Source organism: Eretmochelys imbricata, chromosome 3 (assembly GCF_965152235.1).
Source record: "Eretmochelys imbricata isolate rEreImb1 chromosome 3, rEreImb1.hap1, whole genome shotgun sequence".
Lineage (NCBI taxonomy): Eukaryota > Metazoa > Chordata > Testudines > Cheloniidae > Eretmochelys > Eretmochelys imbricata.
In genome coordinates, this window is record NC_135574.1 from 95,972,579 (window position 1) to 95,998,346 (window position 25,768).

Here is a 25,768-nt window from a genome sequence, read left to right on the forward strand (position 1 = left end):
TGTGCAAAGGGATCATGGGGCAATGATGAATCGGGCAGAGAGTGACAGCTGTAACTTTGAGTCTCCTGGCTCAGTTATTTGTATCACATCTTTAATATTCTCCCTCTGAATAGTAGCAGTTTGTACTGAATGACAGAAAGAACAATCTAAAACTAGACATAAAATGTAGTAAATGTCACAGGACCTCCTATAGTACACTGACGTGAAATTTATTAGTAAGCTTTAAAAAAACCCCTATTTTTAGAGTAACTGCTTTAAAGAGATGACAAAACTTCAGCCTTCCAGAAGGTGACACGGCTCTCTAAAATTCCCCGAATTTTAATTTAGGGCAACTCAGAAGGAAACTACGTACTTAAACATTTCCAAAATTACCACATTCGTGCTCAAGATTGTCCTCAGCAATAACAACCAAGAACTCTTACTACATTTTAATTATACTCCGGTATTCTGGGACAGCAATGATGCAACTGTGGCCTCATGCAGCAAGAGGTTGCTGAAAAACATCAAGATAGCAGTCAGTAACCTAAGGTTTGGAGTTACTGATGGAAACTTAGCATTTTTCTCAGTACTGATTATTTCAACATGGCCTCTATCCTGAGCACCCAGCATGGGTTATAACCAACCAATGGGGTGGAGCGACCAATTTTCCAAAAAAGCTTTGCTTGCTGTAAGTAAACTAAATTTAGCAATTACTTTGTAGCAATGCAGGATTAGTTGGATCCCCTTTGCAGCATTTATATGCATAGATATTATTACGATAGGTATCACCAGATGGCTCCATTACACATAGTCTTCTAAGGTCTTTTTCTTAGTGTGCAAGCAAAGGCTCAGTCTTGGAAAGACATGCTGGGTGGTGGTGTTAGTTTTGTTGTGCAAGGTTCTTGGGAAAAGCAATTGTGCAAGTGGCAGGAGAGTTTCTGCCTTCGTCTCTGATTAGAATCAGTTCTTGAATGGTTTTGGGCCGTGGTTTCTGGAAGAAGGGATTGCCTTGCTTACTCGTTGACCATCTCTGCTCCTGTGTAAGTAAAACAAGTAACACTTAGCACATACCCAAACTCTGTGTCACAGATTTCTCCTCCACTGGCAAGCCAACATGCAAGGCCACAAACATTTGCTACTGCTCCTCAGACAGGCAATATTATTACATATTACAAGCTCCATAGTCATGTGTTATATGTTGTTGTCACTGGCACAGATTAACTGCTGTAAGAACAGGCAGCTATAGTCTTCCTCTCACTGTGTCCTGGAGGGCATTTACTCCAAGGCAGGCAGGCAGTGTTTCTAGCACTGCTCTCCTTAGTTATTCCACTGGGAAAGAACACTTCAGTTTCTGCCAAGGGCTCCATAGAAACCTCCCCACCAAAGGCTGCAGCAGGCTACACTGAATCAGAGCATCCTCAGAGCAGAGCTGTGCAAAATGTTCGTTGCAAGCTGTTGAGCAAACCTAGTCCAAACTGCAAGAGAACCTGGTCTGAATTCACAGGTCTGCACTGAAATCAGGCAGGATTCACTGTTTCACATGGTTTGACTGAGTTTTACATTGAAACTGAGAGTTTGTTTAAACTTAGCCTCAAAAAGAAACTCAGGAATGTGAGTCCACATAGGCTGAAATGAAATAAAATGGCTTAAATGCTTCACAGGTATAAACTGATCTCTGATTAGCCTCTAAGTTTACTAAAATGTCTCCTCAGGCAAGAGACCAGACATGGAAATATATATTTAAAGAAAGTTGATATGGAAGTGGGGTGGACTAAATCTCAGGTTTACGATAGAAAGTCTCATTGTCTAACCCTAGTTATTTCTTAGTTTTAACTCGGTCTTTATTCAGTCAAAGTTTCCATTAATTTCCATCAGCATTTGCCTGAGTAAGGACTATATAAAAACAGGACTGCAGGATTTGATTCTTTAACAAACAAACTTTCAGTGAATTTCAGCTTTGCTTCAGTCTTTCTATGCACTTTGTATTTCAGTGCAATATAATCAAGAATTTAAATGAAAGTACTTTCTTGATTATATGATCTCAGTAGTTATATTGTATGGACCATCAATAATTCTTTTCCTTCAGTTGTAGGCCTTGCATTTCTTTGTAGACTAAAGTGAGCTGCAGATTAATTTACAGTAATCCCTCCAGAGCAGGGGTTCCCAACCTTGGCTTGCAGCTTGTTCAGCGTAAGCCCCTGGCGGGCTGCGAGACACTTTGTTTACCTGAGCGTCCGCAGGTACAGCTGCTCACAGCTCCCACACCACATCAAGTTTGGGAACCCCTGCTCTAGAGAATGTTCCTCTTTATGTCACTCTGAGTCCCTCCGACTTGCAACCCACTTTAATTCACATATTTGAATTCCTTTTATTTTTCTAGTATCCAGGATCACAGCTCTTTTTTATTTAAATAGAATATTTACTCCCAAAAAGTTCCATGTGCCAGACTCTAATGAAATCCAAAGCTTTCCCTGTTAGTCCAACCAAACCTAATTTACAGTGGGCCAGATTTACCTCATGAACACACGGTCATGCTGTCTGGAGTGGCTCACAACTGTGAGTGGCTACCTCAGTGCAGACTGTCAGAAAACAAGGGCAGACACCCTAAACTATAATTAGATTTCACCAAGCCAGTAACAAATGTGAACTTCTGGACCACTATATCAATCTTACCATAGAGTCACTGACAGTCCCCTTAGACTCTCCAGCCTATCTTGCCAGACAGACAAACTGAACTTTGTAATAACGGTTATTTAAACCATAAATCACACCACATCAGGTTTCTCTCTGTCCCAAGAGACCAGTCACTTACCCCAGATCAATTGATACTCCAGATCTTACACCAAAGACAACACTGGCAGCCAATTCTATAGTAAACTATCTGAAGACTTATTAGCTAAAAAAAAAAAAGTATGAGAATTACTGAGAGGTTAAAGCAGGTAAAATATATGTACAGGTGAATCACAGTTTGTAGCTCCAAATGGTGTTAATGCTGTAATAAACTGCCAGTTTCCCAAAAGTCTTTCAGGGTACCCAACTTGTCTCTGGGGATCTCCACTATGCATCTGGTGCACTTCCCTGTAAGAGTCCAAACAGTTCAGAGAAGAAGGATCTTTCTTTGGATCCATTCTTATATCTTCTTCTCACAGAAGACAAGCCGACAGTCACTCGACCCACGAGGGGCTTTTCCTTTGATGGGGCTGCGTGAGAACTGCACTTTGAGCCTCTGACCTCAGGTCGTCACACACAGTGGCCATTTGCTTTGGAACTAGGTCCTTTTCTCATAAAGTCCTTCATTAGCAGTCCACAAGGCTTCTTTGATGTCCGATGAGTTATTGAGTTACAGGCGTATTTACAATGCAAACGTTTGCTATTACACTATGACAGGACACAGATAAGTAAAAACAATGCATGTAACATCCCATTAGTTTTATAATATTTAAACACTCAAAACACATGTACATTTAACAATTGCTTTGATCTAATACACAAGTGAATTGGCCTGAATACACACTGACATGACCTAGTCTGCCAGTGTCACACACACATTATGAAGTTACACTAAGGATGAATTGGTCCAACATACACAACAAATTCTGCCTCAATTTCTTCAATTCCAAGTGACTCACACACAAAAAAAAGAGTAGCGTTGATGTGAAAAAAGGCAATTTTCCAAAGTACAAAGAGCTTGTTGTGCCCAGTTGCTGTACAATAAGAAACAGACAGAACATTTCCCCAATCATATTACTTTAACCTTCTGAGGGCAAATGTTGTATATGGAACAGCCTTATAATCATTAGTTTCTCTCTGTTGTAGGGCAGGTATACCCCGTCACCCCTTGTGGGAGGAGAGAAGGGTGGTATAGCGCTGTGGCTGGGTCCAAATAACCGCTCCTTTCCTCAGGGTGGTATTGCCTAATGGTCAAAGTCAATGGGCCTGCCCCTTGATTCAGGGCAGTGGTGCCCAGCAGCCAGAGTCAGTAGGACTGGCCTTTGCCTCAGGGCAGTATCACCTAATGGCCAGAGTCAACAGGACCGCCTATCAATGCAGGGCAGTATGGCCCCGTGGCCAGGATCAGTAGGGCTATCTTTAGCTTCAGGGCAATCTTTGGCTACTCCTTAACGTGAGGATGATGTCTGCCAAGGGGGTTCATTGATCGGTTTTTAGGTGGCTGAGGAGCCCAGTTCGTGCCCTATAGATTTTCCCACAGAAGTGATATGTGTAATCTTGGAGGAGACATAGTTGTTGGCTGGAGTGTTGTACCCTTTCTTTCCTCCTTTGTCGCTTCTCTGTCTCATGAGCACGTCTGTTCTCCTCAAAGTGAGCTGTGGCTTGGCGTATGGTGTGGCACCACTTGTTCTGTTCTGCGCCAAGTCCTCCCAGTTTGTTGGGTTGGTGCCTCCCTTTTTAAGGTGTACTTTCAGTATGTCTTTGATATGTTTCTTCTGCCCCCCGTGAGCCCTTCTTCCCTGACTTAGCTGAGAGAACAGTACTTGCTTCGGGAGGCGAGTGTCAGGCATATGTACACAGTGAGCAGCCCAGGGGAGTTGATGTTTCATAATCTGTGCTTCTACACTGTTGATGTTGCCTGCAGAGAGAATGCTGATGTTAGTGCGTTGGTCTTCCCAGCTGATCCTGAGAATCATCCTGAGGCAAAGCTTCTGGAACCACTCCAGCCGCTTGAGATGTTGTCTGTAGGCTACCCAGGTCTCACACCCATAGAGAAGGCTGGGGGTTACAACTGCCTTGTAAACCAAGATCTTGGTGCCTATTTGCAGATGCCTATCATTGAAAACTTGTTTCAGTAGTCTTCCAAAGGATGTGCTGGCACAATGGATCCTGTATTCGATTTCTGTGTCAGTGCTGGCTATTTGGGACAGGTGGCTGCCAATGTATGGAAAATGGTCCACATTTTCCACAGGTTCTCCGCTGATGGTGATTTGTGGAGTATGAATAGTAGTTTGTGCAGGTGAGGGCTGGTAGAGTACCTTCAGAGAGAGACCCAGGCTGTGACAGGCATCTGCAAAAAAGATTTAGGGTGCTTTTCAGATCAGCCTCTGTGTGTGCGAGAATGATGCAGTCATCTGCATACTGAAGGTCAGTGATGCCAGTTCTCATGATCTTAGATTTTGTTTGGAGATGTCAGAGATTGAGGAGTTGGCCAGCCATATGATACTCAGTCTCGATTCCATCAGGAAGGTGGTCATGGATGAGAATCAGGATCATGGCAAGGTAAATGGAGAAGAGTACTGGAGCAATGGCACAGCCCTGCTTGGCACCAGTGTGAATGATGAATGGTTCGGTCTCTGAGCCGTTGCACAGAATGGTGGCGGTCGTCCCATAATGAAGTAGTCTGATGGATCTCAACCTTGCCATGGTGGAGAGGCTTGCGTGGGCTAAAGACCCTCAGAGCTATACTGTCCGGAGCTTTCATATTTCTGGTAGGGTCACCCTTGGTGAGCAGGTCTGAGGCAAGGCTCCTGACTAACTGCGGTCCAAACTTCACAAGACCCCAACAGTGGAACAGGCGCATACAGAGGACCTTCTAGTACTCTGTGGCTGTGTAGGCAGATGAGAACTGTAGCAGGAGAGAGGCCCCTGGTTGTCTTGGATCTCCTTGTCACTGGGTCAGGCTTTTCCTCCTGTCAAGTCTCATGTGGTTACCGCCTGCACACCAGTTTCCCCGTGTTAAAAGATTTCACATGCAGCCTCTGCCAAAGGGCTCACACCCGCACAAAGCCCTGCCACAACGGACGAGTGGCAGGGAAGACAGGAGCAGTGATCTCTGGGAGTCTTTAATCACAAATCTGCATGCAGGCAGCAGCCATGTGATGGTCATCTTGTGATTGGATGAAACAGAAGTGCATTTCAGCAGCAGCAGCACCTGGGATGTCCGCACCCTTATGGATTCTCAGCACAGTGAATGCCCAGAAAGAAGAACTGCCATAATTGCTAGAGAACTGGCAAGACTCAACATTGACATTGCAGCCCTTAGTGAGACACACCGGGTCAATGAGGGCCAATTAAAAGAGGATGGAGGTGGCTACACCTTCTTTTGGAAAGGAGCACCACCCTAAGAGAGACACATTCACAGGATTGGCTTTGACATCAAAAATAAGATCACCAGTCAGCTGTTGGAGCTTCCCATGGGAATCAACGAGCATCTCATGACTCTTCGGCTCAAGCTCAGCAACAACCAATAAGCCACAGGCATCAGCGCATGCATCCCAACACTCGATGATGAGGAAGACAATAAGGAGCAGTTTTATAGCACTCTCGATGCAGTCCTCGCAGTCAAACTCATCTTCCTGGGAGATTTCAATGCCAGAGCTGGATAGGACTCCCAACTCTAGAATGGCACAATAGGCAAAGATGGGGTAGGAAATGTAAACCCCACTGGTATTCTCCTCCTCAACAAACGTGTGGAGGATGACCTGCTCATCTCAAATACCATCTTTAGGTAGAATAACACATTTAAGACCACTGGAAACCATCCTCAGTCCAAACACTGGCACTTCCTCGACTAGTCAGAGCCAGAGATTACACTGATGTCCATATAACATGAGCTATGAAAGGTACAGATCACTGCTGGAAAGACCATCCATTAGTATGATCAATCGTGTATCTGCAGCTCGCTCCACCACACTGCAAACACCCAAAGACTAAACGAAAATGGTACAACGTCAAAGCACTTCAAGACCAAGCCAGCTGCGAGACGTTCCAGCAACACCTGTCTGAGAAACTCTCTAACTTGCCTGACAACATCAATGATATTCAAGAGCACTGCGATGAACTTAAAAATACCATTCACAGTGCATGTGATGAAACCATAGGATATTCCACTCAGTAGCACCAAGACTGGGTTGATGAAAACAATGAGGAAATTCTAGAATTAATTCAACAGAAAAGAAATGCATTCTGTAACTGGCAAAATGATTCCTCTAACCAACGAAAACATGAGGCCTATCACCTGTTCAAAGCCAAAGTCCAAAGGAGGCTATGTGATATCAAAAGCAAGTGGTGGCAAGAGAAGGCCTTTGAAATCCAGGGTTTCATAGACCAGGATTATATGGGAAGCTTCTTTCAGGCAACAAAAGCTATATATGGGCCAAGCTCCCAAAGGCCCAATTGCCTTGCATTCCCAGGATGGCTTCACCCTCCTCAAGGACAATGCAGCCACTAAACAACACTGGAAGGAGTGCTTTGAAAGCCTACTAAACCATGAATCCACGGTCTCTGAAGCCACCATCGAGTTTATTCTACAACACTCAGCAATGGAACACCTTGCTGATCCACCATCTTCTGAGGAAGCCCAGCATGCCATCACCTAGACAAAAAAATCACAAGGCACCATGCCCAGATGAGATTTTTAAAGCACAAATTTTGCCAACTCCTTGACAAAATCTGGACCTGAGAAGAAGTTCCACTTGACTTTAAGAACACCAACTTTGTAACAATATTCAAGAAAAAGGAAAAATCTGGCAGGAACTACAGAGGTATTGCCCTCCTCTCTGTCACAGGGAAGATCCTTGCCCGGATCCTACTTAACGCCTCCTCCCCCTTGCTGAGGAACTCCTCCCCTAATCACAGTGCGGCACTGACATGATCTTTGTGGCACGACAGATTCAGGGAGAAATGCAGAGAGAAACACCAGGAACTGTTCGTGGCATTCATTGACCTAACCAATGGCCTTTGAGTCTATCAATCATGATGCCCTATGCAAGGTGCTGTATAGATCTGGCTGTCCACAGAAATTCATTTCCATCATCAGACTACTCCATGATGGGATGACTTCAGGCCAGTATGGCCTAGTGATCAGAGTCAATAGGGTTGCCATTGTATGCAGGGTGGTGTGGCCTAGTGGCCAGAGTCAGTGGGGTCATCCTTATGTGTGGACAATGGGGCCTAGTGGCCAGAATCAATAAGATGGCCCTTCTAAGCAGGGCAGTAGGGTCCTGTGGTCAGGTAGAGGATAGGCTACTATCCAGGGGTGGGTTGGCATCCTGGGTAGTGGGACCCGGGCCCTCTCTACTGCATTGGGTCCCAGCCAAGGGACGTGTCAGCAGTGAATGTATTCACCACTAGATCAGCAGGGATCTGTCCTAATCACACTGCCTCTGTTTCTGGTTCTACAACTGGAACAATGTCTAGTTCCCCTGGGTTACTTCCTACCCTATCTTCCAGAGCCATAGTCCACAGGTCCTCTGGGTCATTGGCCGGTGAAGCTCCCAATGACTCCTTCCCCTTATGGGCTTTCGTGGGCAGCTGGGTATCCACTTGGGTTTCAGCATGTCTGGCCTCCATGGTCTGGGCTCCAGCAGCTCCTGGGAGGGTGCCTGCAACACGCATTCTCTCTCCTCAGCAGTCAGCATGGACTGAGTTAGACTGCTACCTTTTATACTATGGTTCCAGTTTGAGCTTGCCCAGCAGGGGTGAGGGACCATGGCTTCTTCAGCCCATAGTATGGGGTTAACCCCTTCCTGTCCAGTGAAGGGCAGGTATCTCCTATCACACTCTCTCAAGGATGACATGAGGAAAGGATTAGATAAATAATTTTCAAAACTTAGAATCATAGGACTGGAAGGGACCTCAAGAGGTCATCTAGTCCAGTCCCCTGCATCCGTGCCCAAGAGGAATTCCTCAAGAGTATACATATGGAGACATCCAGGGCTGAGGAAGCTATCCAGCAACAGAGGACTGCTGTCACGCCATCATGGGAAGAGAATATGGCTGTCACAGGAAGGACATCTTGGGCCAAATTTGTCCCTGATGTAACTTAGAATTGTAGTGTCATATCATGTAAACCAAGCCACATTTACCTGTGACATAGATGTTTTTTACAATATGCACTGGCAGTTTTAAATATATCTTGAATATTGTAGCACCTTCCATTCAAGAATGTGTATTTTTCTGTTAGTTACATATTTAGTCATTCTGTGTTTTACACAAAATTTTCCAGTTATTGTTGGAAACCTGAACAGATTTTAGAGATGCTCTTTATTCCTCATCCCTATTTCTTTTTAACTATGCAATTATCCTCAGTTTGTTTTTTGAAAAATTACAAATCTAGCATATGAGATGCAATCCCAAAAGTTGAGAAGCAGATAGTTTAGATCTGATAATAAGGTTTCATAAACGCTATTTTTACTGATCGGGCAAAGGGACAAAATTCATCCCAGGCCCATACTTGCCAAAGCTTGAAGTTGTTTGGATCTTGAGTTTTGGTTCAGTCCATTATAAAGATAGAAACCAACCACAAAATTCAGATCTAGATTCAAACTTTCACAGAATGTGGGTTTGAATCTGTCTCCATGTACAAAAATATTCATCCTGGGGTCTGTTGCTCATATCATATAATCCCTCAGCCTGGCTCTCTAACAGGACTCAAGGGAATATGTTAGCCTTTAGTAAGCTAAAAACTTTAATTTTGAAATCATATCATATTTATTACATTTAAATTCTATATTTTAGTGTGTTTTTGTTTGCATTGAAAATATACAATAAAATGTGGTAGCAGGAAGACTCACAGTGAGACATAGCTCAGTGGTTTGAGCATTGGCCTGCTAAACCCAGGGTTGTGAGCTCAATCCTTGAGGGGGCCATTTAGGAAATTGGGGATTGGTCCTCTTTTGAGCAGGTGGTTGGACTAGATGACCTCCTGGGGTCCCTTCCAACCCTGATATTCTATGAACATTCCAGGAAACTGAATCCTCATATTAATTAATAATTAGTTTGCTTTTTTAAAAAAACTGTAGAAACATGAATTTAATTAACCCAGAATAGGATGCAGATGAGATGTACAGCTGAGAACAGACTTTTATTAAAAGGCAAAGTTAAGAACCATATGCAAGAAGAATCCTATTTTCATGGTCTAACTGGTTGGACAGTGATAAGGAGAGAGAGGCAAAACAATGAAACAATCCAGGTTTTCACATCAGTGACAAGTATTGAAGTTGATGCTCAGGAAGAAATACCAAGTAATAGACATGATGTTGTAAAATGGACCTGGCAACTGTAAAGTACAAATGGCCCATTGAAGTACTCTTTCATTATGCAAGGACCAAAATTAGAGATGAAAAGTAATTTAAGAAAACAACAGAGACTGGGATTTCTGGAAATAGACACAAAAATGCAAAGGATAGTGTTTGCACAGGGAAACAATATGAAATCCATAACAATTACTTGAGACATGAAAATGACTGTCAGACGGACCAGGTGGCAAGATTAAAGACAAATTATTTTTATTGAGATGAAGAGATGCAGAACTGCTGCTACGGTTCACTTAGAACCAGTAACAGTCACAACATGTATAATATTTCAAAGAGGAAAAAAACCCCAAACACCTTAAAAGGTGACATGGAAAGGAAAAATGTGTTTTGCTTGTTGGTATGTAGAAAGAAAGAAAGCCTGATTTTTAACCACACACACACACCACACACATTTGCTTCCTGATCATTTTTATCTTAAAAATAATAGTATATCAGAAAAATAGGCCTCCCTTGCTTTTGATGAAAGTCTTCTTTGGCGCGGATTGGGTGCTTTCTCACTGAAATGAGAAACGAATGGCTCTAACAAATGAATCTTCTCTCTCAAATATTTATACAGCACTTGAGTTAAATAAATAAATAACATCAACAAACACCACCATCCTCTCTTCCCCTCTCACCACCCCCGCCCTCAAGTTTTAAACACTCTGAATGAAAATCACCTTCCTTCTCAATTCATCAGATTTCATTTTGTGATGTCATAATTCTATTTGTTCTCGAGTCAACTACATATTGTTTCAAGAAAAACATGATAGGCCAGTCCAGAATTTGTAATGTGAAACACATGAAGAAAAAAACCAACACCTTAAAATAAAGAAAAAAATCCAGCCCTTCTTTTATACACAATAAAAAAAAATCAAACCCATTTTTATTATTAATGAGCCATACTAATGACTGCCACCAAATTCTCTCCTAGGTTGTATGCATGGAGCTCTCACTTGAGTCATTGTGAGTTGCATGCATGCTAGCAACAGCAAAATTTGACTTACAGAGGTAGATACCATGAATGAGATCAAATGGAGCCTGAATATAAATATGACATAATTACAGTAGAAAAAAATGACCATGGGAGCCTTGTCTGTATCAGGGCTCCAAACATCGCTAACATCACTGCAGCATCACCAAGATTAGCAACAGGGAGAACATTTTAGAAAATTTTCCTAGTGTACAGAAGGCTACAGAGAAGTAAAATAACTTGTCCAAGGTCACAAAAGTAGTTCGTGGTAAATTTGGGAATAGAATCCAGATCAGCTGATTTTGAGTTCTATGTCTTAACCACAAAACCATTGGTACTTTCAATTCACATCCCTACTAAACTAAAACTAAAAAAATCTTGTGTAAAAGCCTGTCTCAGTTCTATACAACAGTCCCTGTAGTTCTTTTATGTTCTCTGCATTAGTAGGTGTAGTTGCTAATAGCAGCCTAACTTAGGTTTATTTCTGTACCACTTTGTGACCATTAGCCACTTCCCCAATAGAAAACCATGCTGAAAATATATGACCTCTATATTCCATTCCTAACACAAACAAAACATAGATTAATGTTATTTAAAGAGTTTATTATTACTGAAAAATAACCCCCTAACCACAATGAGGAAGGGGAAAGGAGCTGCATATGTTGCAATCCTTGAAGGAAATTGAAATCTGCATTTTGACAGAGACATGCTTCAAAAGAAAAAACTCACCAAGTGGTGAAAATGTCCTTCGTGCTATTATTAATGACTGCCAAAAAGTTAAATGGGAAATACTACTGATATTTTTGTGTGTTTGTTATTTAATAAAAGCATTTAAGCTTCCGCTATCTTCTCCAATGGATTAAAGAAGGACTTCACCCTGGATCAAATCTGATCAACTTGTTTTTAGTATACTTCATACAGTGGTTGACACAGAATGTCTTGTCTGGTGCCTTATTTAATGTTGCTTGTCTAGGAAAAAAAGTAGGTTGCAAAACAAGATTTAAATTTTGTACAAAATACTTCATACCCTTTATATTGTATAAGAAAACAGAGGATGCAGGATTACTATAAAGTTTTGTGTCTTCTCTAAGAGCCTGATCAAGTTTGGGCCTACTGAAGTCAATGGAAAGATTCACATTGACTTCAATGAACTTGGATGAGGCCCAAGAAGAAAGTGAATCAATTTCAGATCTTATTTTAAAGCTCTGGCTTTTCCAAACTGCCAGCCACATAAATGCATAGGAAGATGTGTGTGTGAGTGTACACATATCTCTGCAGCCTGCAAGGGGTTATACAGAAAACATAAATGAAAATCTTTATAGTGTTATTGAACCAAACATTTCTACGTCTCTGCGGATGGCTTGTCTCTATTGCTGAATAAGAGCAGTACAATAGACATTTGGTCATTACTGAAATGGGATGGATCTGAACGGTACCCCAAGATGAAAAGCCCACTGCCAATTTCCTGAGCAATCAAGTTCCTCTATGGATAACTATTTCTGAAAATTACCCTTTGGAAATCTTCCCTTTGAGGCTACTAAGAATACTTTGAAAATCCCTTTGTCTAAACCATTTTTTCATAAGTATTTTGTGTAAGACAGGCAAAGTTTCCTTTCCTTAAGTTTTAAGACTCTTGTACATATTAACATGTTTTCTTTCATTGCATTTCTCAAAGCCTTTTACTGTAGCCTGTGGCATGGCACTCTGCCAGTAAGCATTCCAGTGTCAGACACCAGTTTGGCACACAGACCCCAGCTGTCATCTTGTCTACAGGGAGAGACAGATAATGTACTACATGCTCCCAGCACAGTCTTCTGTTCCACATTGGTTTCAAAGCCCTAGGTACCCATATGTTAAAAGATATGAAAACCTCATAATAAAATTAATTTTAAGAGAAGAGAAACTAGGGAAGTGTAAAACAATTCCAGATCCTACCTACTGAGGATATATAAGCATGCTACTGTATTTAGTAAAGGATAATGATAATAAAATCTGCTGCCTGTCACCCAACACACTGTAGATGTATGAAAATATCCATAGAGAACTAGGAAACCATACCTGACATTCATGCTTAATATTCCCAGAAGGCAACACTTTATGCTACCAGTGCAGATTTCTGAGAGATGCTTGACTTCATTCAAAGCTCTAGGTATCTGTTTGTAGAATTATCATATAACAACAATCGGTCTAGTCCTGAACTCCTTACTCAGACACAAGCCTCAGTGAAAGCAGTCAATCATATTTTGGTCTGGGAAAGCAATTTTGGGATTGGGCACAATAAAGAAATAATAATTCATATTATTAACGTAATAAACATTTACACTTACTTACAAACATTCCACTCCATCCCTAACAACATGCAATCCAGCTTTTAACATTTCAGCACATAAAAAGTTAGTTACTTCAGTCTCCCTTTATATTTTTACCATGTCATGTCCTGTACCAAATGGGCAGAATTATTTTAACTAATTTCAGCCTAAAACTTCATGAGTTCTAAATTTCAACTTGAATTATATTGAGTTTGCATTGTGCTAATGGAGGGACTGAGATGAAAGGGGAAGAGAAAAATTCCAATGAAAAAGGATTGTGTATGTGTCTATGTAATGTACATACAATATAGATATTTTATATGGGGCACCCACTCATGTCATTGTCTGCTCTCCCTAATACAGCGATCCATGTATTTTTCATATCTAGACTGGATTATTGTAACACACTATGTCTGGAGCTGAGGTGGCAGCAATGCAGAGGCCCCAGATTGTGTAGAATCTGGCAACACACCTCTAGAACTGGATGGGCCTCCTTGAACACATCCCCCCAGTGCTGTAGTCTGCTTTTGTTACCGGTTCAAGGCCTTTCTCCTGTCTTCAAAGACCTCATCAGATCAGACCCTGGTACATCAGTGATCACTTCTCCATCCACAGTAAGCCAAGACAGCTATGATCCTCTGGGACTATGCAGCTCATAAAACCCAGGATGAAGTGCATGAGAACTGGAGACCGCTCTCAGTTGATGGTGTCAAAGTCAGATTCAAGGCTCACAGAATTTGTCAGACCACTCTGTTTATTAGCAAAGCGCTTTGCCAGTGCACCCAGATATGTGAGCCCTGAATCTGACTTTGACAATTTGGAGGTCCCACCGAGATGGCAACCGTCTTCACTGGGGCCGTGTGACTCCTGACCGTTCTTAGGACGGCCGTGGCAAGCCGGCACCTGAGCATTTGGCCCGAGCGGTCCTCCACCAGAACGGAAGGGTGCATGACCACAGTGAAGTCTATGCCATCGAACCTGTTGGTTCCCACTCTGTTCTGGTAGGGATCCCGGGATCTGACATCAGGAATCTGGTCAGGTAATTATTTCTGTGTTTTGTCCGGACTGAGGACTGTCTTGTCTCTGTGTCTATCTGTCCTCCCTGTGGTGTGTTTGAGTCTGGGCGCCGTCTCTGTCCAGGGATTGGCTGACCAAAGGGTTCCTGTCCCCACGGTCTGAGTGAGTGAAATCTGCACAATCGCAGCCGCACCGCGCCTTGGGTAAAATCCTTGGTATGAAAGCAAGGGCGATTGAGGCAGTAGCCTGTGGGCTCCTTTTGTGTGTTGCACCGGGCATCACTCTGACATACCCGACTTTCCTTCTAGTGTGATTGGTGTGTAATGTCCTCCTGTATTGGTAACCAGATGTCTAAGTCGGGACAGTTCCCTAAAGGAACACCGGCTCATTTTATGTATTTTTAGGAAGGGTCCGGACTCCTGTAAATTACTGAAAAAATGGTCTAGGCTAACTCAGGAGAATCCCAAAATTCAGTGGCCACTGTTAGGATCTTGGGACAAAGACCGAGTAGACGTCTTAAAAGACAAACTCGGCCAACCTAAAACTAAATTGGCAAAAGGAGAGGTTGACTGTTTCATGCAGTGGTGGGAAGAGGCAAATCATAGGTGAACAGAATCAAAACTTGCCTCTCTCAAAGATTCTGGCTTCTATCCCACCAGATGCAACTCATCGTACTGTTGTTGATTTGTGCTCTGCTTTCTTTTCTGTCCCGGTTCACCCTGACTCCCAGTTCCTGTTTGCCTTTTCTTACAAGGGGCAACACTACGCATGGATCACACTGCCCCAGGGATACTGAAAGCCCATCATATTTTTCCCAAGCATTAGCCCGAGACCTTGCTGACCTTGTTTTCCCGTCCAGGTCCACACTAGTCCAATATGTAGATGATCTACTCCTCGGTTCCCCTTCATTGTCTGCCTCTGAAACTGACTCTTTAGTGCTCCTTACTGCCCTAGCAAATAAGAGTCACAAAGCTTCTCGCTCTAAACTACAACTCTGTCAAGCTTCTGTCACATACCTTGGCTTTCTCCTCTCCCAGGGTTCCCGTGCACTTTCTCCCACTCGTGTCCAAGCTATCCTTAGCTTTCCCCGACCCCGCTCCCCACGCCAGGTCCGGAAGTTTTTAGGCATGGCTGGATTTTGCAGACAGTGGATTCCCCAATATGCCTCCCTTGCAAAACCTCTCCAGGAACTCACTCGGTTCTCTGTGCCTGACCCCATGCCGTGGCCCCCGAGGCCAGTTCTGACTTTGTTTCCCTCAAACAGGGTTTGGCTTCTACCCCTGCTTTAGGGCTGCCTGACTATTCTAAGCCTTTTACCCTTTTCTGCCATGAACAATCTGGGTGTGCACGTGGAGTTCTCACTCAGATGCACGGAGAAAAGAACCGCCCAGTGGCTTATTTCTCTGCCACTTTAGACCCTGTTGCCGAAGGCTTACCCCCCTGCCTGCGTGCTGTGGCTGCTGCAGCGCGCCTAGTCGAAATATCTGATTCCCTTGTTCTCCGCTCTCCTCTTACCCTCCTGGTCCCTCACTCTGTAGAAACTCCCCTGCCACAACGTAACACAGGCCACCTCTCCTCTGCCCGCCTTACCAGATACGAACTTTTACTACTATCAGCTTCATATATCACCATAAAGCGTTGTTCTCAGTTAAACCCTGCCACTCTCCTTCCTTTGTCTAATGACGGTGATCCCCACAATTGCCTTGCAACTGTCTCTGAGCTGTCACCATCCCGTGCTCTGACCCTTCTGATGTCCCTCTCCCTAACTCTGACCTTGTTTTATTTACTGATGGTTCCTGTTTTCAAGACGACCAAGGTCGTCTCCTTGCAGGATACACTGTAGCTTCACTCTCTGAAACCCTGGAAGCTGTGCCTTTACCTTCTGGAACCTCAGCACAAGTCGCTGAATTAGTTGCCCTCACCCGTGCCTGCTTTTTGGCGGAGGGACGCTCCACCACCATTTACACTGATTCCCGCTACGCTTTTGGGGTTGTACATGACTTTGGTACCCTCTGGCAAACTCGGGGTTTTTCTTACCTCTGCTGGTAACCCTATTAAAAATGGGCCCTACATCGCTGCCCTCCTGTATGCAGTTTTACTTCCGTCTGCCCTAGCTATTGTTAAGTGCCCTAGCCACTCAATGGCGGATACTGATGTTGCTAAGGGTAACGCATTTGCTGACGCCTCTGCTAAACATGCTGCTGCCATAGAACCTTCCCCAGATGCATTTCTAGGTTCCCTTTCTGTTTCTATACCACCGCCGTCCCTCACTGACCTCACCCTGCTCCAAGACTTTGCCCCAGAAACCGAGAAAGAATCCTGGGTTGCCCAAGTTTGCTCTCTACATCCCGATTCTCTTTGGCGCTCGCCTACTGGCGCCTTTGTAGCCCCCTTTTCACTCTACCCATCTCTGGCCGCCCTGCTACACGGTGTTTCGCATGTCGGAAAGGAGGGGATGGTCTCTGCTGTAACTAAGACAGGATCGTGGGCCCCCCATTTTAGCTCTTTTACAGCCCGCCACTGTGCAGCCTGTACCATTTGCCAAAGCCATAATATTGGTAAACCTGTAAAAGTGGCCCAGGGGTTCCGGGGCCTGCCTCAAACACCGTTCTTGCATTGGCAACTTGATTTTGTACAAATGCCTAAGTGTCAAAAATATGAATTTATATCGGTTATGGTATGTTTATTCTCTGGTTGGACTGAAGCCTTTCCTTGTCGCAAGGCTGACTCACTGTCTGTTGCCAAATGTTTGTTAAATCATATTATGCCTGCCAAGGGAATTCCTGCTACTCTGTCCAGTGATCGGGGTACACATTTTACTGGACAACTTGTTCAACACCTGGACCGTATATTGCATATCAAACACCTGTTGCACGGTCCCTACCACCCACAGAGTGCAGGTGCAGTTGAAAGACGAAATGGTGTACTTAAGAATAAGCTTGCTAAAATTTGTGACTCTACAGGATTAAGCTGGCCAGTAGCCTTACCATTAGCCCACTCCATCCCACAGGCATAAATTAAGTCCCTTTGAAATGGTTATGGGATGCCCTATGCGAGCTATGACTACCATTACTCCCGTTCCAGATTTGAACTTGACTCACAGTGCGCTCCTTCAGTATTACAAGGAACTAATGCAAGCTGTAAGTCTCTTCCATTCACAGGTTCGAGCCGCCTGGCCCACGGAACCCACTGCCGACGCTTGCCATAACCTCGAGCCTGGTGATTGGGTCTACGTACGGCACCATCATCGAAAGCACGCCTTGGAGCCCCGGTGGAAGGGTCCTCATCAGGTACTGTTTACTACACAGACGGCTGTTAAACTATCTGGCATCGCAGCGTGGATACATGCTTCATAGTGTGAGAAGGCACCATCCCCAGAGAACCAATCATCACCTCAGGACAACACAGAGTCAATTTTGACTCCAGAAGAAGACGTAGAGGAACAGTCTGCAATACCTTACAATCTACGCTCTCATAAGGATTGCCAGAAGCAGACTACGAACAAAAAAAAGCAGTAGCGAGCCTAGCGCCTACTGCCTGGTGGGCGTAAAACCGTGACTGCAGTTCCCTCAGTTGAGGTTGTCAGAACCAGAAGAGCCTTGCCTCCAACATGCACCTCTGCCTGTTCCTTGGCGGCTGGTATCTTACGGTCTGGGGAGACCATGATGACAATTCTTTTATCCAGCAGCAGGTGTGGATAGCTCAGACCCTTAATATTTCTAATTGCTGGGTCTGCAGCCACATCCCAGCCCACTCTCAAACTGGTGTTCCTGTCCTGGCTATCCCATTCAAGTCCCCAGACCTCACTGGAGGGCCTCGTCCATTTAACAAAATATGGAACAGCAATGACACTTGGGAAGCAGTGGGAATAAATGCATCTAAATGGATAAGTGTGGTGGAGGGAAAAGGTCATTGGTGTTGGGTGTGTAATGGGACGGGCTGGATCTGGGGAAAAGCCGTTGCCTTCAGCATATTGTGGCCAATGGTGTATGGGATTATTCAAACAAAACTAAAAAGTGGCGGGCCGGATATGGAGATATGAATTTTTTTCTCAACCTGGAATCAAACAGAGAAATTAATCTCATGTTCCCCCTACAGTCATGCAAATAACACCACTCCTCGTAAGGAGAATTACCCTGTACCCTTTGGGGGATACTCCTCCTCCTTTGCAAACACCTATATGACAAATGGGTGCAACCGACCCTTCCCGGCCTTAATAGGCCATCACTGGGTGTGTGGGACCAGAGCTTATACCGCACTACCAGCTAATTGGTCAGGAATCTGTTATCCCGCCCGACTCTTCCCGAAATTCCAAGTGCTAGGAACCTTCCCTCAAGAACGCCTCTGCAATTTCAGGCGAAAAAGAAGGGACTTAACAGATGCCCAATGGTATGTAAATAATATAAACCCCTTAACCTGGGAAGAGGCCATTGGCAGTTCCTTCATACCATTAGGGGGAGTAATACACCATGCAAAAAGGCTCCTAAGGTTACAAGCAGTAGTTGAAATAATGGCAAATGAAACCGGAGAAAGTTTAAGAGCCCTGGCCAAAGAAACAGGGGCAATCCGACAGATGGCCCTCCAAAACCGTCAGGCAGAGGACATAGCGCTGGTGGCAAAAGGAGGGACTTGTGCTCTCATTGGAAGAGACTGCTGTGTGCATATACCAGACAACACCAATGAGGTAATAGATCGTGCTAGCCACTTAGAACAAATTGCATATCTTCCCCACAAAGAGCCAAGTTCTTTATGGAAGTGGCTAAGTAACCTTTTCAATTTCTCTGGCATAGGAAACTGGTTGTTTCAGGGAACCCTAACTCTCCTGTTTGGAATCCTATTAATTTTTGTATGTTTTCAGTTACTTTCCTGTTGTATTGAAAATTGTGTCAGGCATGCTACACAGATAACTGCCCCAAACCAGAGTGCTAATTTGATGATTAAATATCACTGATGAACAAAGAGATAAAGAACGATTGATATGTGGAACCCAGTAATTGTTGGTCATTGCATAGCTTGACCAAAAGGAGGGATTGTGAAAGTAGAATGAATTATATTTAAATTATAATTCATTAAAGAAATGCTGCTTGAAGGGTTTGTTGAAATATAGTTGTCAGGAAGAGAAACATTAAGGAGTGTGAGACAATGGGTCCTCAAACTAATTAACTTAGAGCTCCTACTGAGCTAGGAGATTGGTAAATGTTAGTATGCAAATAAGATATGTATGTATATTTGTCAGTTTCTCTTCCTTTTGACTCTTATGTTAAATTGGCTTTCGCTTATCCGTATAAATAAGTTAGCTTGAGCTTTTGCAGGGGGCTCACATACCTGGGTGCATTGGCAAAGCACTTTGCTAATAAACAGAGTGGTCTGACAAATTCTGTGAGCCTTGAATCTGACTTTGACAATGGCATATGGCTGTGGTATGAAATTCCAGAAGAAATCGGACTAATCCAGTGTTCACCAGCTGCAGGACACACTGCAAGACCTTCATCTTTGATTAAGCTTTCCTGCCATGGCCAGAATATTAAAAAATGGAAAGTGAGAGAGAGAAATACTCCATGCACAGCTTCCTACATTAGGGAAGGGAGAGCAGAAGATGCTCTGAAGTGCCCAAAGTACCTGATCCAAAGTCCACTGCAATCAGTGGGATGTTTTCCATTGGTTTCAATGGCTTCTGTATCCGGCCCTATGCACCTTACTATGTAGATCTAATTTATGTGGAGAGTAATTACAAAACCTCAAACTCCATGAGGATCAACCATGTCTCACAATAAATAATCAACAAGGGGGATTGTTTGCTGTTCATGACCAGCTATGTTAAGGGACAGAGGTCATTTATTGCCTGACCCTGCACACTGAAGCGGGTGGGGGTTTTGCCATTGACTCCACTGATAACAAGATCAGGCCTTTACTTCCAGGATATGCTCTATCCATCAGTCACGACTGGGGAAAAAACATCTGTTAAACGAAATACTTTAGATAGGAGGGAAGAAGACTGCATAAAGCTGGGATAATGGAGTTCCATTGCAGCCACAGCACATTTGGTTTCTAGTGGAAGAGCTTTCCTGCAGCTTAGGCACTTGCAGCCAAAGACCAAAAAAAAAAAGTCCCCATTTAAAACACGAGAGACTAAAATCAGGAAATTCAAAATGAGGACATATAGATCTGTGCTTAACATATGTTGCTCTGAGAAAACAAGACTCATGTGCTGTGATATTTCCTGCATTTGTCTGCTGGTAGCTCAACATTAGCCCTACATAAATGCCATTTTTTCATATTCAATTTCCTTGTTTTAATAAAGGCCAAAGAAACTGAAGTTTTGCTAAAAAGGCCAGTATGTTGCATGTTTGTCTGACAGTCATCACTCAAATGCTTATTACTCGAATATAAGAAACTTTTGGTCATACACGTATAGTTGCTGGTATATCAAAATCAAGATTACAGCTGAGTTTCCATTAGAAACTTAGATCTTTCCCAGCTCTCTAAAAATCTGCAAACAAAGGAATATTGTCCTTAAAAATGACAGGTTACAAAAAGTCTGCCTCAGCCACAGACTTATCAAACATATTAAGATTTTAAATAACATTGTTGTGGGGGCCTTAATACCAATAGGCTTAAAATGGAGCATCAGAAGGCTGCTAAATTGTAGTTGTTGTTAAAAGTCAGTCCCGAACCCTATTCCTTGCAGAGAGAGAGAGAGAGAGAGAGAGAGAGAGAGACCTCAGAGTGTAAGCTGATCCCCTGCAGATGCTCATCAATGAAGAACGGGAAACATTTCCACCAAAATGGGAATTTGCAAATTCAGGCATTAAAACAATTGAGGTCACCACAACTACATTTGTTAACACCTTTTTGCCAGCTCCTTATCTTGAAGATAAATTATGAGGCATTTCAAGTTAAGATTAGCTGATTCATCTATTTGACAGAAGTGTGGGTGGGGTTGGCGGGAGTGTCTCCTCTCCACTCTGCTGCTTTCTACTTCCTCTGCTGTCCTAAAGATGCGGGTTCCATGACCACCGCTCCCAAGAGAAGGAGGCAGGTGGTAGTGGTCGGGGACTCTCTCCTCAGGGGGACTGAGTCATCTATCTGCCACCCCGACCGGGAAAAAAGAGAAGTCTGCTGCTTGCCAGGAGCTAGGATTCATGATGTGATGGAGAGACTGCTGAGACTCATCAAGCCCTCGGATAGCTACCCCTTCCTGCTTCTCCACGTGGGCACCAATGATACTGCCAAGAATGACCTTGAGCGGATCACTGCAGACTACGTGGCTCTGGGAAGAAGGATAAAGGAGTTTGAGGCGCAAGTGGTGTTCTCGTCCATCCTCCCCGTGGAAGGAAAAGGCCTGGGTAGAGACCATCGAAACGTGGAAGTCAATGAATGGCTAAGCAGGTGGTGTCGGAGAGAAGGCTTTGGATTCTTTGACCAGGGGATGGAGTTCCAAGAAGGAGGAGTGCTAGGCAGAGACGGGCTCCACCTAACGAAGAGAGGGAAGAGCATCTTTGCAAGCAGGCTGGCTAACCTAGTGAGAAGGGCTTTAAACTAAGTTCACCGGGGGAAGGAGACCAAAGCCCTGAGGTAAGTGGGGACATGGGATACTGGGAGGAAGCATGAGCAGAAGAGCGCGAAAGGGGAGGGCTCTGGCCTCATACTGAAAAAGCAGGACAAACAGCAAGTTATCTCAAGTGCCTATACACAAATGCAAGAAGCCTGGGAAACAAGCAGGGAGAACTGGAAGTCCTGGCACAGTCAAGGAATTATGATGTGATCAGAATAACAGAGACTTGGTGGGATAACTCACATGACTGGAGTACTGTCATGGATGGATATAAACTGTTCAGGAAGGACGGGCAGGGCAGAAAAGGTGGGGGAGTTGCATTGTATGTAAGAGAGCAGTATGACGGCTCAGAGCTCCAGTATAAAACTGCAGAAAAATCTGAGAGTTTCTGGATTACGTTTAGAAGCGTGAGCAACAAGGGCGATGTCGTGATGGGAGTCTGCTACAGACCACTGGACCAGGGAGATGAGGTGGAAGAGGCTTTCTTCCGGCAACTAACGGAATTTACTAGATTGCAGGCCCTGGTTCTCATGGGAGACTTCAATCACCCTGATATCTGCTGGGAGAGCAATACAGCGGTACACAGACAATCCAGGAAGTTTTTAGAAAGAATAGGAGACAATTTCCTGGTGCAAGTGCTGGAGGAACCAACTAGGCGTAGAGCTCTTCTTGACGTGCTGCTCACAAACCGAGAAGAATTAGTAGGGGAAGCAAAAGTGGATGGGAACCTGGGAGGCAGTGACCATGAGATGGTCAAGTTCAGGATCCTGACACAAGGAAGAAAGGAGAGCAGCAGAATACGGACCCTGGACTTCAGAAAAGCAGACTTTGACAACCTCAGGGAACTGATAGGCAGGATCCCCTGGGAGAACAACATGAGGGGGAAACGAGTCCAGGAGAGCTGGCTGTATTTTAAAGAATCCTTATTGAGGTTACAGGAACAAACCATCCTGATGTGTAGAAAGAATAGTAAATATGGCAGGCAACCATATTGGCTTAACAGTGAAATCCTTGCTGATCTTAAACACAAAAAAGAAGCTTACAAGAAGTGGAAGATTGGACAAACGACCAGGGAAGAGTATAAAAATATTGCTTGCGCATGCAGGAGTGAAATCAGGAAGGCCAAATCACACCTGGAGTTGCAGCTAGCAAGAGATGTTAAGAGTAACAAGAAGGGTTTCTTAGGTATGTTAGCAGCAAGAAGAAAGTCAAGGAAAGTGTGGGCCCCTTACTGAATGAGGGAGGCAACCTAGTGACAGAGGATGTGGAAAAAGCTAATGTACTCAATGCTTTTTTTGCCTCTGTCTTCACGAACAAGGTCAGCTCCCAGACTACTGCACTGGGCAGCACAGCATGGGGAGGAGGTGACCAGCCCTCTGTGGAGAAAGAAGTGGTTCAGGACTATTTAGAAAAGCTGGACGAGCACAAGTCTATGGGGCCGGATGCGCTGCATCCGAGAGTGCTAAAGGAGTTGGCGGATGTGATTGCAGAGCCACTGGCCATGATCTTTGAAAACTCATGGCGATCGGGGGAAGTCCCAGACGACTGGAAAAAGGCTAATGTAGTGCCCATCTTTAAAAAAGGGAAGAAGGAGGATCCTGGGAACTACAGGCCAGTCAGCCTCACCTCAGTCCCTGGAAAAATCATGGAGCAGGTCCTCAAGGAATCAATTCTGAAGCACTTAGAGGAGAGGAAAGTGATCAGGAACAGTCAGCATGGATTCACCAAGGGCAAGTCATGCCTGACTAATGTAATTGCCTTCTATGACGAGATAACTGGCTCTGTGGATGAGTGGAAAGTAGTGGACGTGTTGTTCCTTGACTTTAGCAAAGCTTTTGACACTGTCTCCCACAGTATTCTTGCCAGTAAGTTAAAGAAGTATGGGTTGGATGAATGGACTATAAGGTGGACAGAAAGCTGGCTAGATTGTTGGGCTCAACGGGTAGTGATCAATGGCTCCATGTCTCTTTGGCAGCCGGTATCAAGTGGAGTGCCCCAAGGGTCAGTCCTTGGGCCGGTTTTGTTCAATATCTTCATTAATGATCTGGAGGGTGGTGTGGATTGCACCCTCAGCAAGTTTGCAGATGACACTAAACTGGGAGGAGAGGTAGATATGCTGGAGGGTAGGGATAGGATACAGAGGGACCCTAGACATATTAGAGGATTGGGCCAAAAGAAATCTGATGAGGTTCAACAAGGACAAGTGCAAAGTCCTGCACTTAGGACAGAAGAATCCCATGCACCGCTACAGACTAGGGACTGAATGGCTCAGCAGCAGTTCTGCGGAAAAGGACCTAGGGGTTACAGTGGACGAGACACTGGATATGAGTCAGCAGTGTGCCCTTGTTGCCAAGAAGGCAAATGGCATTTTGGGATGTATAAGTAGGGGCATTGCCAGCAGATTGAGGCACACGATTTGACATCAGTGAAGCCTCATCTGGAGTACTGCGTCCAGTTTTGGGCCCCACACTACAAGAAGGATGTGGAAAAATTGGAAAACATCCAGCAGAGGGCAACAAAAATTATTAGGGGCCTGGAACACATGACTTATGAGGAGAGGCTGAGGAAACTGGGATTGTTTAGTCTGTGGAAGAGAAGAATGAGGGGGGATTTGATAGCTGCTTTCAACTACCTGAAAGGGGGTTCCAAAGAGGATGGATCTAGACTGTTCTCAGTGGTAGCATATGACAGAACAAGAAGTAATGGTCTCAAGTTGCAGGGGGTGGAGGTTTAGATTGGATATTAGGAAAAACTTTTTCACCAGGAGCGTGGTGAAACACTGGAATGTGTTACCTAGGGAGGTGGTGGAATCTCCTTCCTTCAAAGTTTTTAAGGTCAGGCTTGACAAAGCCCTGGCTGGGATGATTTAGTTGGGGATTGGTCCAACTTTGAGCAGGGGGTTGAACTAGATGACCTCCTGAGGTCCCTTCCAACACTGAGATTTCTTGATTCTACTTCAGAGTCTTGTGATAGCCTCTGTATCCCCTTTCTGTGGACCCCTTAAAATGCATGCTTCCTGTGGATCTTCAGATGTCAGCAGGAGATGTGTGTGGGAATGACTTGTGGTTGTAGGCTGGGGAGAACATGGAACTTGGGAGGTCAGTGGAGAAGGAGGGCATGGAAGGTGCCAAAAGAAAGTGGGCCCATAGAGAAGGGGGTCAATAAGATGGGACTTCCCCTATGGACCCTAGGTAGACTTGATGCCTCTCCAAACCCCTTGCGCGTGCGTGCGTGCGCACACACACACACACACAAACTGAAGCCTGAAGACGCTCATGGAGGTTCTTAACAAACAGCTTCATCCAATGGGAGCTTTATTAGGTTTAGCGGGTCTCAAAAAACTTAAATAGTGTCATGAGATCCTGGAAAGATTAAACAGGATCATGCAGTGATTGATTTAGGGTTGTTGGGTGGCTGACTGTCAATTTTAGTGTGACAGTCCTAAAATATCCTGGATAAACGTTACTGAATTAAATTAAACCTTATTGAATTAAGTTTAAAGAACTTTGGGGTCCATTATATTAAAAATGTAATTGTTTGTGTTATCTTGAGACTGCATGTAACTTCTAGGAGGAGAGGGTACACTAATGGAAATCCTGAAGCTTCACACTGAGGAGGAGACACATTGTCTGGCTGATTACCTATTCACTCTCTTCAAAAGATTCTCTGAGACCAGCAGACAAAGAAAGGACTTTGGGATAAATAACCTGTTTTTAAACTGCTTCAGGGCCTTCTTCCTGACCCAGCAAATGGACAGGACCTGTGGTCCATGCAGGGCCCCAATCCTTAGAGAAGAGTTGGCAAGGCTTAGGCCTACTGAGGCCCCATGAAACTGACTTATTGCTCAGAGCAAAGGAAGTTATGAACTTGAAACCACAGGAAAAGATCTGAGTGAGGTTTGAAGGAG

The 25,768-nt window shown here is 44.2% G+C and overlaps 1 long non-coding RNA gene across 1 annotated transcript in view; it reads right to left on the reverse strand.

Moving 5' to 3' along the window:
- Positions 1–869: 869 nt before the first annotated feature.
- Positions 870–25,768, reverse strand: part of LOC144262096 (uncharacterized) — a 103,968-nt gene continuing 79,069 nt past the window's right edge. Inside the window, exon 3 of the long non-coding RNA XR_013345487.1 lies at positions 870–1,015. This is a non-coding gene — a long non-coding RNA (uncharacterized LOC144262096). The remainder of the gene's footprint in view (positions 1,016–25,768) is intronic.